We start from the raw sequence: 18,791 nt of genomic DNA on the forward strand, positions 1-18,791 counted from the left end.
TAAAAAAAAAAATTGTAAAACACTACTCAAGAAATGGGAAGGCCTTCAAGATACAATTTTTCATGTCTGTAAAATTAACTGTGCGTTAACTCCTGACTGAAAATACTACAACATAGAACTAATTATAAAATTTTAAAAGAACAGAATATTAATCTACAGTTAATATAAAATATTAGTTGTCTCAACCTAAATCATTTCAAAGGCCTGAGATTTGTTTCTGGCTTGATTTTACAGAAATCCTTTCCCTAGATCTTATTAAACCTTAAAGATCCTTGAATATAATTTCTTGGCACTTCCTTTGAGATCTTCAAAAAATCAAGAGCTCTGCTGAGTTATTCCATGATAACTAGCACATGAGAAAATTTCTTATATATATTGTCTTTTTGATATTGAAACCCATTTCAGAGTAATTGTCAACAGATTTGCCATTACTTTCATGCAACTATTTTCTGAATGTTTACATATAGTATGATATAAATATAGCAAAAACAATCTCCTGGAATAAATGTGTGTGTCCCCATAAAAGGTATCCCTTATGCATATATAGCTCAAATTGACAGCATATAATTCACTTGAATTCATCAGATGGTTTTTCTTCTTGTGGTCATTTATATCCAGTTCACTGGCCAGGCCAATCTGCATCCTCCACAAGTAATCAAATAATGTGATCAGCCTTGAAAAATTTATTAGAGATATTTTCTAACATACATTCTTGGTCCAATATAATCTTGGATATTGGGAAGTAGAATACTACTCAGAACCCTGGTATTTTATACTGTGTTTCAAGGATTGTAGAGAAACATATGGTTATAATGACTCTGGTACTCTCCATGATTGTATAATTAAGGTATAGTTTTAGTTTTAAAGGAGTACCAAACAGGCTTTGAATCACTAGAAAGAACAACTTTAACTGACAGTGGTAGAGCATCTTGACCTCCACAGTAATGAGCCTCTGCAGTCAAAGTGAATTTAGCCCATTCTGTAATTGACACTGTTCATAAAAACAATTTAAAACCATTTCACACTTTGCTAGTATGCACAATTTCCAAACTACTAAGTAAACTATCAATATCAAGAACAGTGGTTTATGATCATTGAAATGGACTCTCAAAATAAACAACTCACTAGTCTGTAAAACTGTTATTCCTGCTGCTGAAAGCAACATTGTGAAATGGCTTTGAAATCCAACAGAACTACAGATTTCTCCTGTAGGTCACAGTTTGGCAAAAGTGTCTTAATCCTAAATGAAGTTAGGCTCAATGGAATACCTTTCTATAATATGTGTTTGAGTCCCAATGACAGGAGTACAGACTACTGCTTTGCATGAACTTTTATTTATGTGTTTCAAAATGTAATAAAATCTTCTCAGCTTATCAATTCCAGCAAGGAGCCTTACAACACTCTTCTGAGTACCAAAGCAACCAATTTAAACTGCATTTATTTATTTTATAAGATGGAGGTCTTGTCTATTGCTTAATAAGAGTATTTACAGGGGGTTTGTACTATCTATTATCTGTGCATATTTTTTTCCATACAAATAAAATCGCAACCTTATTAACAGAAGATGTGAAAACAAACCAGGTTTCAACAAGGTGGTTCTCTTTTCAACAATGACAACAACAACAAAACTATACTAAAACTATACTGAAGTTCCCCTGTAGGAAACCAAAAATTCAAAAGAACCAAGCACTACACTGACCCCCATTGCCTTCTGACATCCATAACTAGATTACCTCCTTGTGACTTACTTAAACTCTGGACCCCAAGAAAGTTTTCAGAAAGAGCTTTTCCAAATTCTTCTTCCTGTCACCCATAAAGCTGCTTTCAGGCACTAAATTATAGATTAATGATCTCCAAATTTTTTGGATCAAGCACTCCCATTCAGAAAAAAGAAAAGTTCAGCATTCATACTCAATGTATTTATCTATACATTACATATAAACACTAACCTTCGCTTTTAAATTAAATATTATTAAACCTAAATTTTTTTAATTTTCTTAAATAAAAATTAAATACCAGTAGAAGTTTTAACATTTTTCATATATCCCACTGGATCATCATGCATGCCTCCTGAGTACCACTTTGGAGAATGCCATACTACATAATAAGTCAGATCTGGATTATAAGTTATGGAAGAGGCAAAAGATAATTTTGGTTAAAAGCCTTAACTGTTGGGACAACATGGCGGCCTCCATGCTCGGCTCTCTGCTGTGGACCGTCCGGCAAGTCTGGCCCACCCCCTTATACCCTCCTCCCCCGCTCCCCTGAAGCTCCAAACCCACGGGTCCCCACTATTCTCCCGCCTGTAACGCCCAGTGCAGACCCGTCCCAGGGTTCCCCTCTGCCCGCTTCCCTCCTCCAGCCTGAGTCAGGGGAGGGCCGAGCTGCAGATGTAAATTTGGTATTCATAAGCTTAGAGCTGACTGGCATTGAAAGCTACAGATTGACTCCAATTTGTAAGGCGTGTAGGTGGAGACAGAAGGTGTCCGAGGAATGAGGCCCCAGAGCCTTTAATGTTAAGAGAAGAGAGCCGAGCAAAGGAGACTTGAAAGAAGCAGGGCGAGGGAGGAGAGCGTGGTGGCCCGGGAGCACTCCAGGGGAAGGGAGTGGACAACTTTCTGCTCAAAGTCAATTGAAACAAGAGCTGAGAATTGCCTGTTGGGCTTAAGAGTGGAAATTGTTGGGACCTGGATCACAGCGGTTTCGATGTTGTGGTGGGAGGGAAAGCGTTCAAGACAGAAGAGGAGGAAAGAAATCGGAGACTACGAATATAGACAAGCCTTTGAAGACGTTTTGCTGCAAGGGGGAGCAGAAAAATGGGTCAATAGCTGGAGAGGAGGTTGTTCCTTCATCAGCTTCAGGCCAAGTTCGAAGTTACTATGTAGACTGGAAAATGTTGCGTGATGTGAAGAGAAGAAAAATGGCCTATGAGTATGCAGATGAGAGGCTACACATCATTTCTCAGGAAGAATACCATTCTGCCAAAAGGCCTTCAGGAAGTGGCTGATGAAGAAATTGCTGCCCTTCCCCGGGACAGCTTTCGCGTTGGAATCACAAATCGGTGTCTTATGACGTCCCCGTCCACGAGGTGTAAGGCGGCGCTGGAGGCTTAGTCATATCTTCTTCTGTCGGTGCAGCGAGCAATGTGGTAATAACCAGCTCCAGAACCTACTGAGCTTGCAAGAAAACCAGTTCTGTCAAGAAGAGCCTTTTCTAATAGACAAAAACATAGTTTTTATGGGGGTCCAGAATAAAGGTCTGCTCTACCTGATGCTGTCTATAGTTAAATTACTTTTAAATTTTAAATGAAAAAATTTGGATGTTTCATTCTGTCAGTGAATTATCTTTTCTCTTGGATTTAATAAATTAAACATACTGTTCCCAAGCGTAGTGTGAAGAGTAGAGTAATAAAAAATATTTCTGTGAAAAAAAAAAAGCCTTAATTGTTAAAACAAAAGGGAAAAGATAGAAAGAAAACACCAGGTCACAAATAGCATAAGTTCATTGGACATCATTATATGCCAGGCACTTCACATAAATTATGCCATTTAATCTTCAAAAGAACCCTTAAAGGAAGTATCATTTTTTCCTCTTGTACAGAAGAGGATATTAGGATCAGGGTAATTACACCTAAGGTTTAGATCTCAAAACCCATGATTGTCAGAAGACTGGAAGTAAGTAAAAAGGAAAACAGACTATCAAATATCTGTCCCTCCTATATTCCAAAATCCTAAATATCTCTTCCCACAAAGAAGGGAAGTCTAAGGACCCATTTATTATCTGGTTCTTCTATCCTTGATATAATCATCAAAAGATAGCACATTCAGTAAATTTTTTTTTTTTTCCAGTACGCGGGCATCTCACTGTTGTGGCCTCCCCCGTTGCAGAGCACAGGCTCCGGACGCGCAGGCTCAGCGGCCATGGCTCACGGGCCCAGCCGCTCCGCGGCATGTGGGATCTTCCCGGACCGGGGCACGAACCCGTGTGCCCTGCATCGGCAGGCGGACTCTCAACCACTGCGCCACCAGGGAAGCCCCCACATTCAGTAAATGTATTTCAAGGCAGTAGGGATAAAGGGTAAAATATACTAAATTACTATCAGTAGTTGAGAAAAATCATTAATTAGTTTTTGATTGCCTATCATTTCTTAAGCAGATAACATGGATCCAACAAAGTCTTTAGAATCTCTATAAACAGTTTTTAGTACTGAGATGTCCTTTATTCAACATGCTGATACCAGCAGCTCCAATAATTCCCATGATCAAAGTGTTAAGAAATGTAGTAATATCTGCTTTTTCTGATTTAATTTGGTTAATTACAGACCTAACCAAATCGTGTGGTGTATAGCCCCACAGATCCTAATCTATTATGTGAAATTTAAACAAAAAATATTAACTGCATACAGTCATAAACACATATGCTTATTTGCATGACTCTCTTATATTATAGCCCAAAATATTACTGGCTTAAAGTTGGAAACAGCATGACTTCAATCAATATAAATTGCAAAAAGATCTAACTCTAATGATCAGAAGTAGTGATATACTTTTAAATTGTCTTGTAGAAATAGCAACTAAGATAATAGAATTTTCAAGAGAATATAAGAATATATAGAATTTTTCCAAAAACTTATCAACCAAGGAAAATCATTCCCCAAAGTCTATACTACCTAGTTAAGAATATTAGAAGAAACTTGATTTTCTAAGTATGAACATTTCCCTCATACTTTTAGTTTAATTTATAATACACAGAGAAATCTTACAATTCCAGTCGCTAATATCCCAACAAATATGTGGTCTGGACCATAGAAAACTAATAAATGATGACATATGAGTATAATTAAACAAAGTCATAGAATAAAGCAGTAGAAAATTATTTATACAAAAACTACAGCATCGTAAAAACAAACTTCTCTTAAAAGTCAATATTGTTTCAGGAGCAATTTAAACCAGATTCAAATAAAATTCAAATAGGATTCAAAGATTACTCAATTCAAATAGGAAAGAAAGTTCTCTTCTCTTAAAGAGAAAATAAGATTCACTACCAAATTACATTGCTTTTATAGGACTATAAAATACAAAGCCTCACAAAATCAAGAATTTAATAAAATATGCAAAATGATAATAATGGTAAAATTTAGAAAACTCTTCTATGTGACATGACCTGTGCTAAGTATTTTATTATCACTTTGAATCGTCATAAGCACCTCAAAAGATAAATGCTATTTGTGTCCCCATTTCCAAGCAGAAGAAGTGAGGTGGTTAAGAAATGTTACCAAGGTCACATCACTAATGAAATAGCCAGACTCTGACTCCAAGCTTCTTACTTATTCACTCTTTCTTAAGTAATAAAATACATGATGTGACCAATTGCAGGAAGTGTAAGATTTAAAAGGATGGACTTTGGAGTCAGATGCACGAGGATTCACATCACACCTCTGGCTCTTTCTAGCTGTTGTAATAAATTGATCTCTCCAAGTCTGTTTCCTTTTCTATAAATGGAGATAATAACACGTGCCTCATAAAATAGCTGTAAGAGTTAAAATAATATATGTAAAGCACTCAATACAGAGCTTGGGACATGGCAAGCTTCCAAAATGTGGTAGTTATGATTATTTACAGGGTAGCTACATTTAACAGTGCGACCTATGGTACAAGGACAAAGGAAAGGTAACTGACCTGTTGAGTGACCAAAACTGTGGCGTTGCCATGAAAGATGAATGAAATTGTCAAACCTAGTCCCCTGATTTTCCGTAAGTCTCTGCAGCACTTGCTCATGTACCTGTTTACAGAGCATTTCTCTTCTCTCCAGATCATTTCATTGTTATGTCTAACAAGTGATTCATTTTCATTTCTTTCTCATTTCCTGTGACCTGTTTAAAAGCTCCTTGCATATCTACCCTTATGAGTACCCAAGTAGTTTGTTATCCCTTAGTACAATACTTGGTTTTTGTACTTGATACCCTGGGATTCATTTTACTATGTAACAATCTACCATGAACATCTTCCTAGAAGAAGCCTAAAGATTATTTAAAATACCACCTGAAAGGAAAAGAAAACTTTGTATATTACCATACCTCTGCACAAGATTTACCAATGTAAACACAGCTTTCCAATGAAAAATAAAAGTAAAAGTAAAACTGGAACCCAGTTGGTTCCCCATGATTTAGTTTAAAACATTAAGCATACTGACTATAATATACAAGTTACTTGTCAAATATGAATATGAAATGGTACCTCTTTGTCTTACCTCTTCAGAGTTCATAATCAGTCCCCCTCCCATTTTTACTTCTATAAACTCCTAATTGGGTCTATCTTCTAATAGCTACAATGTATAACTTAAGAGACAACTATTTCACCAACATTTGTATTAAAAACTAAAAAGGTTTTAGTTTTACCTAGCATAGTGAGCAATTAATACAAGAATGCGAAACAGTTCAAACTGTTTAAAGAGCAACATTTCTGATTAGCAATATGAAATAGGAACAGATCACGTGGTTCAAGTTGTGTTTAACCCAGAATGTTCTGTGTGGTTACCATATATCACAATTAATGTTATCCAGTAACTCTAATGGAGTCATTAGAGTTTGAAGCTTTGGGTAACTATCAGCACTTATTAGAACTTTTTCCTCCTTATCTAATACTAGATAAAATTAACCATTCCACTTTAGGATACTGAATTGTATAAATTCCTGAAGAGACTTAGTAGATGAGGAATCATGAATAGAAGCATCAGCAGTTCTCTAAATCAAAAGGAATTTTTAAATACCTATTTCTTTTATACTAGGTTATATAAAAGAATATTTTTGGAAATAAAGTTGCTAAGTTTGATCAAGTAGACTTCCTTTTTTTAATGAGTGGATTAGATTTGTCCAGCATAACATTTTGAGAAAAACTCCTTCAAAGATCCTCTTAGAGGTGGTTGGAAGGAGACCCAGTAAAGGTAAAATCTATAAAGCCAACAGATAACAATCAGCTTAAACTGTTTCCATCAGTGAATGTCAATTTTTATTACAGGGCAGAATTTAATTAATTTTGTTTCATTTAATAAATATTCTCATATAATATAGTTCCTGTACTAGATACTATCTCATATTTCTAAATAGTTCAAAGTATTAAAGATTATTTATGACAGGAACATGTTATCAATGTATATATTAAGTTTTCTTCTCCTTCTAAATTATATCTCTTAAATGCTTTAGGTCCAATTGACCCTGAACATGGTAAATGAACTCCAGTCACTAAAGAATCCCCTGAAAGTTTATATAACACCAGTCAAGTTTAGAGGTTCCATTTGAAAGATTTTACTGTTATATAACAATGATGGTTATATATAATTATTCATCCCTGCACACACCTCCCCCTCCCAGTGTTAGCAAAATGTTCAGCACTCAGTGGGCACTTAATAAGTGTTTGCTTAAAAAATCAGTAAGTGTATAGAGACTCAAATATGCATAAGTAAATTGAATACTCAAAGAATATATACCAACGGAGACAAGATGTAAGTGGAGAAAAAGACTCATTACTGGCACAATTTCAGGGTAATTACATATATATAATCATCCAATAATTGCAAACTTAAAATGTATTGAACTACTTCAAAGTAATTCTCTAAATAATGTTCCCTTCTGCCCACAAATTTCTCTATGTATGTACCCTTCTGTCCAAAATTTCTCTTCTCTTAATTGAATAATTTTTTTAACTTGAACTAGGAATTCAGGCAATATTTTTACAAATGAAATTATTTGATTTCATTTTTAAGAAGAAGAATAAATACAAACAAGCATAATGTCATATCAAATAAACAAATTTATTAAGCACATGAAATTCATACCAAGAAAAGGAGTCATATGAAACTGACTCCCAGTTCTGTCACTGAGATGGGAGTTTAAAAAGAAGATTTAAAATATTGCTGGTTAAATCAATCTCAGTGATCTTTTTTTATTGGAGGGAAGTACTAATTTGATTTATGAAACTTTAATTCCAAATTAGAACAGCTGTTAATACCCCTTATCAACCATTATTTCATTATACATGGTAGGAAGATAGGCAGATAAGGTCACCTGCCTAGAATGAGATGCTTCACATTATTTACAGCTCTAATTTTTGTTCAGTAATTGGTAGGTGCAATTCTCATTCTGCTTGCTAATGACAACGATATATTTCTGAGGCAAATTAGAGAAAGAGAATTTTGTGTCACTTTCAGCAGTATTGCTAAAAAGTGATGCAATGAGTTTTAGTTGAATTAAGTGCCTCACCAATATCATAATTCACCCAAGAGATTCTAACACTAAAATAACACCAGCCATGAAGTGAACTTGAATAGAATAGAATTTGTGTATTTGTTTGGCATTGGTCTCCATCACTAATTGCCCTTTCTGTAAAGTAGTTTTGGGTAGAATGTAGTAAGTGTTTCATGATCAGCAACTGAATGCCTATCATCTGTGAGAAAACACATATTTTAAATTGTCCTTTTGAATTCAAAATGAAAGTAAAGTACTCCAAAGAAAAAAAAAGAAAGTTATTTCTCAAAGTTCTGAGGGAGAAAACAGACTTTTTTAAATTAACACATATAAGAGATCAGAAGTTTCAAAATTATAAAGCCTTTTTCACTAGAAGAGAGGAGCATTAACAACTAAGGAAATCCAGTCATTGGCACAGTATGATGTATATGTACTTTATAAGTTGGCAGCATCTGAGTCACATGGGAATCCAAACTGAATCATATGGGAAATTATGTCAAAGATTATTTTTTACTCCAAGAGTTTCTCAGGGACAATTGCTGAGACCTGCATATACACAAAGGCCTTGATACAGCTATTAAGAGTAAATAAAGTCTTCAATTCCTATAGTGGAAGATTCCATGCCAAGTTCTAAGGTACACAACCTCTCACAGCTAAAGCCACAAACAAATGAAATCAATAAAATCAAGCCGTCAAGTCAAGAACTGGAGTTGTTTCTCAATGTCTAAGGGTTTCAGTGTGGTTTTTAATTATCCCAGATGAGAACAAATTAATAGGTGAATAAAATCCATTTAAGTTAGAAGGCATTCACCTTTGACTAATGCTTTATTCTGTTAAACTTGCTTTATTATACTATTTATATCAGATATTGATAAGCAATGTTATACATTGCTTTGAAATATACAGAGCTTTGAAAACTGGAGTGTACTGTACACATGCAGAAACACCACTTATGATTGCTCAGGGTGTGTAGTTCACAGCAGTGCCACATCTAAGGGAGGATCCCTAGCAGACATTGTGGATGTCTTGAATTTTTCAGGGAGATAGAAGTTAAATGTATTGTTCCAACAAAAATTTTCTGACAAAAGTGAAGTATGGGTTAAGTAATGACTCTGTAAGATATTATTGTTATTATAAAACTCAATGAAGAGGTTTCTGAGGGAGGAGAACATAGTCAAAAGTTATAGCATGATTTTTTTCCCTCTTCTCTCTAAAACATTATTGGATGCTAGCTGAAGGCATTCACCACATTGCAGTACAGCATCACAGCCTCACAGCGCCTTATCTCCCTGCTAGCTCTATTGCTGAGCCTCTAGCAGGCCATGCCACCATCCTACAAAGCCAGCTGTTTCAGAATAATATACACATGGTAAGACTAGTAAATTCTATGAGATTGAGATCATTGACACCATAAGAAGCCCTATTAATTGGAGGTGATGTTATGGGGATAATATGAAGATGTATTAAACATTGTAGAAGTCCAAAAATGGCAGAAGCACTGTAAAGAGAAAACAAATCAATACTTGGACTTTGAGTGTTTGTGAAGACACAGCACCGCCTCCCCCATCCACAAAAAGCTAGGTAGCTAGATGGTTCCATGAGGATGAAGCTGTATCAGGAGTTCAATGTTACATCAACTTTGGGGAGGGAAAATCCATGTTGCTGTGCCTTGCATACTTCTATTCACCATATCCACATTGTACAGGAACTCCTTGATCAAGCCACAAGGGTCATTTGTCCACCTATATGCTTTATCTACTGTGGATATCTTTGTTAGGCATTAATGTTGGACAGGAATATCTTTCACACTCCATAACAATTCCAAGAGGTCTCCTCCAGACCTCCTTGTCACCAACTTCACAAGATTTTTTGCTTTCCAAGTTCTTAACAATCCAGTCAATGTGTTAGGCACTGACCATGAATGAATGTATACTGATACCTTAGGACATCTCTACTTCTACCCCTAATTAAAACTAGATGCAGGGCTCAGAGTTCAGTCCACTGGAAGAATTTCCCTTCCTATTGTCTTTCATGGTTATTCCTGTTGTAGTGCAGCACTCATTCCCTACAACTGATTTCAGTATACCATGCAAATCCATCCATAAATCAGGACCATGAATTTTCTTTCTCTATTAACAAGTCATAGGAAACTCCCCATGAAGCTATAGGTATGGGTTGAGGAAGAGGCAGAGAAGTAGCAGGACTGAGTACCTTGGGAATATGTCACCTACTTAAGCAGTTTACTTGTGCCTTCTGGACCTTTTCAGGCCAGATCTTGATACATCACATCTGATTTATAATGAGATGCTGGTGGGCACATCCAATTTTATGGCTCATGATATTAGATAACACCTAGTTCATGATGGGCAGTTCAGGTCACATACTCACTTTGTGCCCTGTGGTCAGGTAGGTGTTCAGTCCCTATTAGGATCCATAAGCAAGTCAGTAAAATTGCTTTTCAAATGGAAATAGTTATTGACAAAGGAGGGGTCTATGCCATGATTCTCCTTTGGGACTTGCCAGAAGCTCCAAATAGTATCTCTGGCACACACATATTGAATATATCAAGCTTTCTGGGTCATAAAATTCATGGGAAGAACAGTTTGCTCTGCAGATAGTACCTACTGCACAGCTCTTTCTTTCTCCTGGCTTTACTCAAACTGGCAGCCTTAAAGTTTACCTAGTAAATGTGCATCAGCAGCCTACCTAAAGGTAATACATATTGCATTCAAAATTCAAAGAGGCTCACCAAGCATTATGCCTCACTCTTGGTGGTGGACAAGGTTCAAGGTGCAGGTGTAATAATTTGTTTCTCACTTTAGAAGAAATAGCCTGACTTGTTTTTCTCCCATATTCTGACATGCATGTGTGTTACTAAGGTGACTAGGATACTTGCTACTTCCTGCTCATTAGCTTAAATTAACATAACACTGTCAATGTAATATACATACTTTATGTTCTATTGGATATAAAGGAAACCAAAATCCCTCTGGATTATGTGTGACAGTGATCAGTTGACTATTACTTATGGTAAAACTGTAAAGATATACTGTTGTCCCTGCCATATAAATGTTAAAGACTTCGAAGTTTTCCTTACCAATGGAAATGGAAAATATAACACTTCCAGGGGGCTGTGCTAGTTTACTCCCATAAAGATACCACAATTGGAACTACATGTGCAATTAGCATCACCACCTGAGCAAGTGTACAGAACTATACTCTCATGCTCCATGACCCATACTGTTTGGCAGTTGCCAAACAGTCACATTAAACATGAATAATTTTATTTTAGTCTTTTATGGTGGTACTAATCTCTGAAATTCCCTCAGGAGGGTGGCGTTACTTTTGGTTTTCTATCTTGGGTAGGTGGGGGATGCCATTCCAGGAGCTTCTATTTGGCTCTTTTCAATCGTAATAGCCTTCATCCCATGGATCAGAAAACCAATGTGTCGATACTGCCAGGTACTAATTATATCTACTCCCATTATATATTGAGGGATAGGGAACTGCTCTTGTACTCCGAACATTATCCATTAACTCAAGACCTCCACAGACCTCTACTCTGACTGGTATACTAGTATGATGGCATTTAAGGTCTCTGGGGATCAGTATAAGTTTTGATCTAGAATCTACTAACTCAGAGGGCCTGAGTATGTCCCTGTCTCCAGTATACAGTCACCCCGACAGAAGATTGAAGGGTTCTGTACATTGTGAAGATTTCCTATTCCCACTGGCTTTCAGGGGGTCATCCCTGCGTGGGGTTGTAGTGTAGTACCTATCTATTTACAGCTGGTCTCAGTAAACCATAAATAACCATCCATAAATCAGGTCCATGCTTTTTTCTCCTCTATTAATATATCAGAGGAATATGTTTAGAGATAGCTTGGATAAAAATGTATAATATACACCCATAGCTACACTGCAAGGTCCTTTTACAAAGGGGTCTGACCTCTCCCTCATCAGAGAGTTTCTGGGACGTGAATTGGCATATATCCAAAACACTAATATTACCATTTCTTCCCACAAGACCTGCCACAAAGCAGGATTTTTCTGCCTATACGTGTCAGGTAGTACATTGGAAGGATGCACATGTATTTTATCCTTAGAATTGCATAACCAATTAGCTGTTGCTACAGAATAGTGGTTCTCAAAGTGTGATCTCCAGACCATCAGCATCAACATTAACTGATTAGAATTTCAATTAGAATTAAAAATGCTCAAATCCCACTTCAGACTTATTAAATTAGAAATTCTGGGATGGGGTCAACAAGCCCACTGTGAGTCTGATACACAGTAAGGTTTAAGAACCACTCCCAGAGATTTCTGTAAGTCAAGACCCATCCCTGTGGCTTCTTTTGGTAGTTTCAGACATCTTGCTTGTAATGATTAAGGGCCACCAGCTGATCTATATCATTCTAAGACCCCCATCAATCCTATTAGGATCAGAGAACCCAATTCTATTATAGTATAACCCAATATCATCTCCTTCCTACAGAAGACAGCAACCACAGAGTTATTCAAAGATACGGTCATCCCCCTTACCAATGCATTTTAGTGCTTTAACAAAAGAGCATCATCTGGCCTTCCTAGGGAGTATGGTTAGAAGCTGGCTCATCCATTCCAGGATTTTCATTTGCCTAAACCATTGAACTCCTTCTTCTACAGTATGCCAGGTAATCTCAAACATTTCTAACTCATTAACTATAGGTCATCATTGAGTTCAGGCTTCAATTAATATACTTCATAGATTATTAAGCCCTCTTCCAAGTGCCCAAGCCAATATATTATTAGATCCCAAATTCCACGTGAGTACACCAATGTCAATGAATTTAGTCTGACAGACCTTAGCATTTACTCCCCACATATGCCAATACAGACTGTTGAGGTTTTGAACTCTTTCAGTGTATAAACTATTCCTCTCGGGGTAGGTCTTGCACCTCCCCCGTCTAGGCTATGTTGAGTCAATAAGAGATGGCAAAGGTGGGTTCGAAGGTTAATCAGCATCAGTTTGCTAGGCAAGTAAAAGACTTTTATGTACTGAAGGGCTAGATCTCTTAGTAGAGAGGTGGGTGGTAGTTAGGTTTAAGGCTAGAGGTTACTCAGTCATATCTGCCCTAAAACTACAAGAGATGAGAGTCTCCTTCATTGCAATTCTGCAATGGATGGCTTCTTACATATCTACACAAGTCCTTAATTGTATGTTCACAGTTTTTAATTATTCCTTTTACCTATTCACCCTCCTTGGAATCATAAGAAGAAGCCAGAGGACTCCACAATCTTTAAGTCTATTATCACTGCCATATAACTAAGTATCAGTCACTTGATCTCCCAATACTCTATTTTCCATCTATACGTCATCCCATGTAATAATTTGAATAATTATAATGCCACCACATTCTGTGAATTACCCATTTCCATTTTCCTCCTCTACACTTCTTAAATGTACAATAAAACTAATTCCAAAATTCTACTTTGAGTTCTCTTTTCTGGGACCAGTTATGATACAGTAAGAAAGAGTATCAGGATCTCATCAGTAAACAGATGACACACCCAAATTAGAATAGAAAAAGTATTTAATAAGGGACAATTTAATAAAGCTGTGGGCAAGGTACAAGGAAACTATAAGGCATTGGTTCTCTAAGTGTGGTCTCTGGACCAGTAGCATCATCACCTAGGCACTTGTTAGAAATGCAAATTTGGGGCCTTAGCCCAGACCTACTATATCAGAAATTCTGGGGATGGGGCTCAGCAATTTGACAACTCCTCCAGTTGACTCTAATGTACACCAAAGTTTGAAAACTACTGACACAAAGTATAATGCATTAACCATGTGCCAATAACAACTGGGAACGTCACCCCTAGGACCAAAGAGGAAAGAGAATGGAATAGCAACTGGAAACCAGAGAAAGTCATAAAGAGAGAGCCACTTTGAAAGGATCAATGACCTTTGGTAAAGAAATCCAGACTACCCTAGAAACCTCACAACAAGAAATGAGACAATTATAATTCAATTTCATTTATTCACTTCCCCCAGTTTTCAACCTGGGCTCCCAAGTGACTAAACTCAATCAGAAGCCAGAAGGCAAGAGAACCTGATCATTCTATCCATTTGGGACAGCTTCCCAGGGAATAAAGTAGGTTGGAGAATGAAGGTTATATCTGGAGGGGCAAATGGTAGATATCTGGCATGCATGCCTAACATACTATTGTGAACATACTCCAAATTTGACAAAACTCCAAAGCATTTATTTGAGGAAGTTATAGATTAATAATATTTTACAATTTCTGTGACAATAATGGTTTCTCAGGAATGGTTATTTACTATTTAACCAAATATCTGGATTTCAATAATAAAGTTCTTTTTTCATTCATAAAAACTCCCTTGGCTTGTACCCTGGGGCTTAACACAATACCAGGTATATTGTAGGTATTAAATAAATGTTAGAGATGGCTACTACTATTCATTTTATAATCACCTACCTTTCCCCTATGTAGACATTTAAGTCCCTACCTTGTTCCCATGCTGCATCTACTGAGCTGAAAATCTAATTTGTCACTGAATCCTCCTAGGATTTCTGCTCATATCAGGGACCTCTTCTTAAATGCCATAATCTAAACTCCATTCATCCACAAGTTACAGCCTACTGACTTATTCGATTCCTTTTTCCGCTATAAACTAGATTTCTTGATTTGTTTAATATTATGTATGATTGGGGGCTTACTTTTGCTTTTGGTTAGACAGCCAAATGAACTGCTGTAGCCTCATCCTAGTTCTTAGCTCTATGTTAATCTCTTATCATTGGCATTGGCTTGATACTTGAGATGTGAACATGTATACTGTAGAATTAGGTTAAATTAAGTGTCTGTATCTACAACATTGACTTTTAGATCTCACTGATGTCACTGTGCCCTTATCTGGATCTACTTCTATTGCATAATCCTTGTATCCGTTTATTCAGAATGTATCTGAATTTCAAGTCTCAGTCAGCAGTCCTCATTTGTCTCATCCCTTCATCTACACTGCTCTAGATATCACAAGTGTTTTAATTATAGACCATTATACCACACACTTTCCCATCAGTACTTCATCTTTCACAACACTGACAAATTAAATAAGAAAAGATCCCAGACAATCAGCAAATAATCATTTCAAACTGAGCTTTTCAAGAAAATTAAAACAGCACTGCATTGAATATTGTCTAATTATTATGAATGTTTCTCTCAACTATTTCTAACAAATCTACTCTTGGCTTTCTCTAAAATAAAGGAAATGTATTTACAATTACTTTTGTTAATGCTCTGCCAAATAGTAAACAATATATCTTTCAAGGCTTTAGAAGGGTCAGCAAACCAATCTCACACAATCCTTATTTGGCATCTGCTATGTGCCCAACATTATGCTAGCTGCTAATGACTCAAAGCCAAAGGAAAAATATTCTCTGCCTTCAAATGGAAACAAAAAATAAGCACATAATTACAGTGATTAGTATTTCATAGAAGTACATGCTAGGTAGTATACTTTAGACTCTGATCAGAGAAAGCTTCCAGGAGAAGATATCCCAGAACTGGGTCCTAAAGGAGGAGTAGACTTAGCCAAGCAAAAGGAGTGGAGATAAGGGAAGAGGGGGAGGTATAAGAAAGAAGCTGCACACACAAAGTCATAAAGGCGAAAGAGAATGTGAAACCTTAAAGTAAAAGGTGAAAAATAAAGAGAAAAAGTGTGAATAGGTATTTAGGGGACACATAAAAAAGGACTGTGTACCTTATGTTAAGAGCTATGCTAAAAGTCATAGAGAGTCATTGAAGAATTTAAATCAGGGAGTTGAAGAGTGGTATTTTTTTTTAGAATATCACTTTTCTAGTTGTTTTAAAAAAACTAGATTGGAGGGAGGCAAGACAGAAATTGGGAAGACCAGTTCAAGTACCATTACAGTAAAAAAAAAAAAAAAAAGTTGGTGGGGGTAGAGAAAAGAACCTGCACTAAAGTGGCAGATGTTGAAGTGGAGGGAAGTAGATTAATTTGGGGAAGGTTAGAGAGTAGACCCTACAGGACCTGGTGACTGTCTGATTGAGTAGCCATGATAGATACCAGGGGACACTATTACATGACTGAGCTCAGAATGAAAAATCGGCAAAGGAAATGAAAATAGAATGAAAACTATGCAAAAAAAATGTATCATGGCATCTCACACCCAAAACAAAGGTCTAAGGAGAGAGTGGTCTATTGGTTATGTTGAATAAACAAGATCTGAAAAGGAACTTGACAATTAGGAAGTCTTTGGTGAAATTTGCCAAAAGAGTTTCAGATGTAGGGTGGAGGCAGAAATCAGATTACAGAGAAATGAGGAACAAATAGGAGGTGAAGATACAGAGAAAGTATGACTTTCTCTTTTAAAAAGCTTAACAATCAGAAATAGAAAAATATATAGTTAAAGGAGCTTAGTGGGCAGGGAAGGTGGTGGCTTTGTTTTAGGATAAGAAGAACTGGAATTTGTAAAACTACTGATAAGAAAAAGCTAATAACAGTAATCAAAATGACATAAAACAGACATATAGACCAATGGAACAGAACTGAGAGCCCAGAAATAAACTCATGCATATACAGACAACTGATCTTTCAGAAGAGTGACAAAAATACACAATGGGGAAAGTAGAATCTCTTCAATAAATGGTGTTGGGAAAACTGGATATCCACAAGCAAAAGAATGAAACTAGGCCCTTATCCCACGTCATTCACAAAAATCAACTCAAAATGAATTAGACACTTAAATGGAAGACATGACACCATAAAACTCCTAAAACAAAACACAGGGGAAAAGCTTCTGAACATTAGCCTTGGCAATAATTTCAGGATATGACACCAAAAACACAGGCAACAAAAGCAAAAATAGACAAGTCGGATTACATTAAATTAAACAGCTACTGCACAGCAAATGAAAAGGCAACTTATGTAATGGGAGAAAATTTTGCATACAATATATCTGATAAGAGGTTAATCTTCAAATTATATAAGAAACTACTACAACTCAATATCAAAAAATAATAATAACATGATTAAAAATTGGGCAAGTAGCAGTCTTTAAAGATGGTGACATAGGAGGCTCCTGAACTCCCCTTCTCACATGAACAGACCAAATGAACAGCTACACACAAAGCAACTCTGTCTGAAAGAAATCCAGAAACTAGCTGAGCAATTCCTACACAATGGGCAAACAAGAAAATACCCACATCGAAACTAGTAGGAAAGGGTGAGCCACACTCTCGCCATAAACCCCAGCTCCAGCACAGTGCTCTACAGTCACAAAAAGATCCTCAACTCCCAACTTCTTCCTGAGGAGTGAAAGATTTGAACCACATATCTAGTACCCCAACCTTTAAGACTCCCAACAGAGGGATAAGGCCCCCAAAACATACAGCTCTGAAAGCCAACAGGGCTTGCTCAACAAGCCCCACAATACTATAGCAAGCAAAAAACAGTTGTTAATGAACATGAACACTCACTGCAGCTGTCACCCCATGGCTCAAGACAGAAGAAGCAGACAAAAAACACACATCTCCCAGTGTTTTCCTGAATGAGGTCTCCTTGTATACATTAAAAGCTGCTACCTGAGGGTCAGGCCTCTAATTTAGCACACATCTGGGCACTGACTGCAATCCTCTCCAGAGAGCAAAAAAGTTTGTGGACACCTCCTCTTCCTTCTCCCTCCTGCCTGTCCTAAGTTGACAGTATCTCTCTGGAAGGAGCTTGTACACACATCTGCACCCCGGTTTTTGCAGCATCATGCAAGTAATGAGCCCCTGAATAGCCTGGTTCTAGTAATCAATGGAAGCTGCACTCAAGTCCCACAAGACAGAGGCAAACAAAGAAGCAGTTATTGATGAGTGCAGGAGCACCCCTTCCATGTCTATATTCTTTCCCAGTTTCTCCCTGGAGGGGGCCAAACTACATACTTTTGCAGCTTGATGTCTGAGGGTCCAGTTTCCAATCAACATGCATCTATGTAATGACTGCAACCCTCTCCTTTAAGACACTGATGGGTCTTGGCACACCCTCAACCACTGGAAGCCACTTAGAATAAAGAAGGTGATTTGGACAATTAAAATGTTTGAAAGACAACCAGGGGCATAGGTCAGGCTGATTGACAAGGTTCATCTGCTATATGACACCACTCTGTCAAGACTGGCTGTTTTATTTAATGCACAGAAACCAACACAGATAGTCAGAAAAATGAAAAAACAAGGGAATATGTTCCAAATGAAAGAACATGATAAAACTCCAGAAACAGATCTCAATGAAACAGAGATAATATCTAGGAATAAACCTACCTAAGGAGACAAAAGACCTATATGCAGAAAATTATAAGACACTGATGAAAGGAATTAAAGATGATACAAATAGATGGAGAGATATACCATGTTCTTGGAATGGAAGAATCAACATTGTGAAAATGCCTCTACTACCCAAAGCAATCTACAGATTCAATGCAATCCCTATCAAACTACCACTGGCATTTTGTACAGAACTAGAACAAAAAATTTCACAATTTGA

The 18,791-nt window shown here is 36.9% G+C and overlaps 1 protein-coding gene across 9 annotated transcripts in view; it reads right to left on the reverse strand.

The window, feature by feature from the left end:
- The window catches only part of CTNNA3 (catenin alpha 3), a 1,750,900-nt gene that overhangs the window by 1,379,473 nt on the left and 352,636 nt on the right, over positions 1–18,791 (reverse strand). The gene's annotated exons all lie outside the window — the stretch shown is intronic.

The sequence above is a fragment of the Physeter macrocephalus genome, chromosome 20 (genome assembly GCF_002837175.3).
Source record: "Physeter macrocephalus isolate SW-GA chromosome 20, ASM283717v5, whole genome shotgun sequence".
NCBI classification, from domain to species: domain Eukaryota; kingdom Metazoa; phylum Chordata; class Mammalia; order Artiodactyla; family Physeteridae; genus Physeter; species Physeter macrocephalus.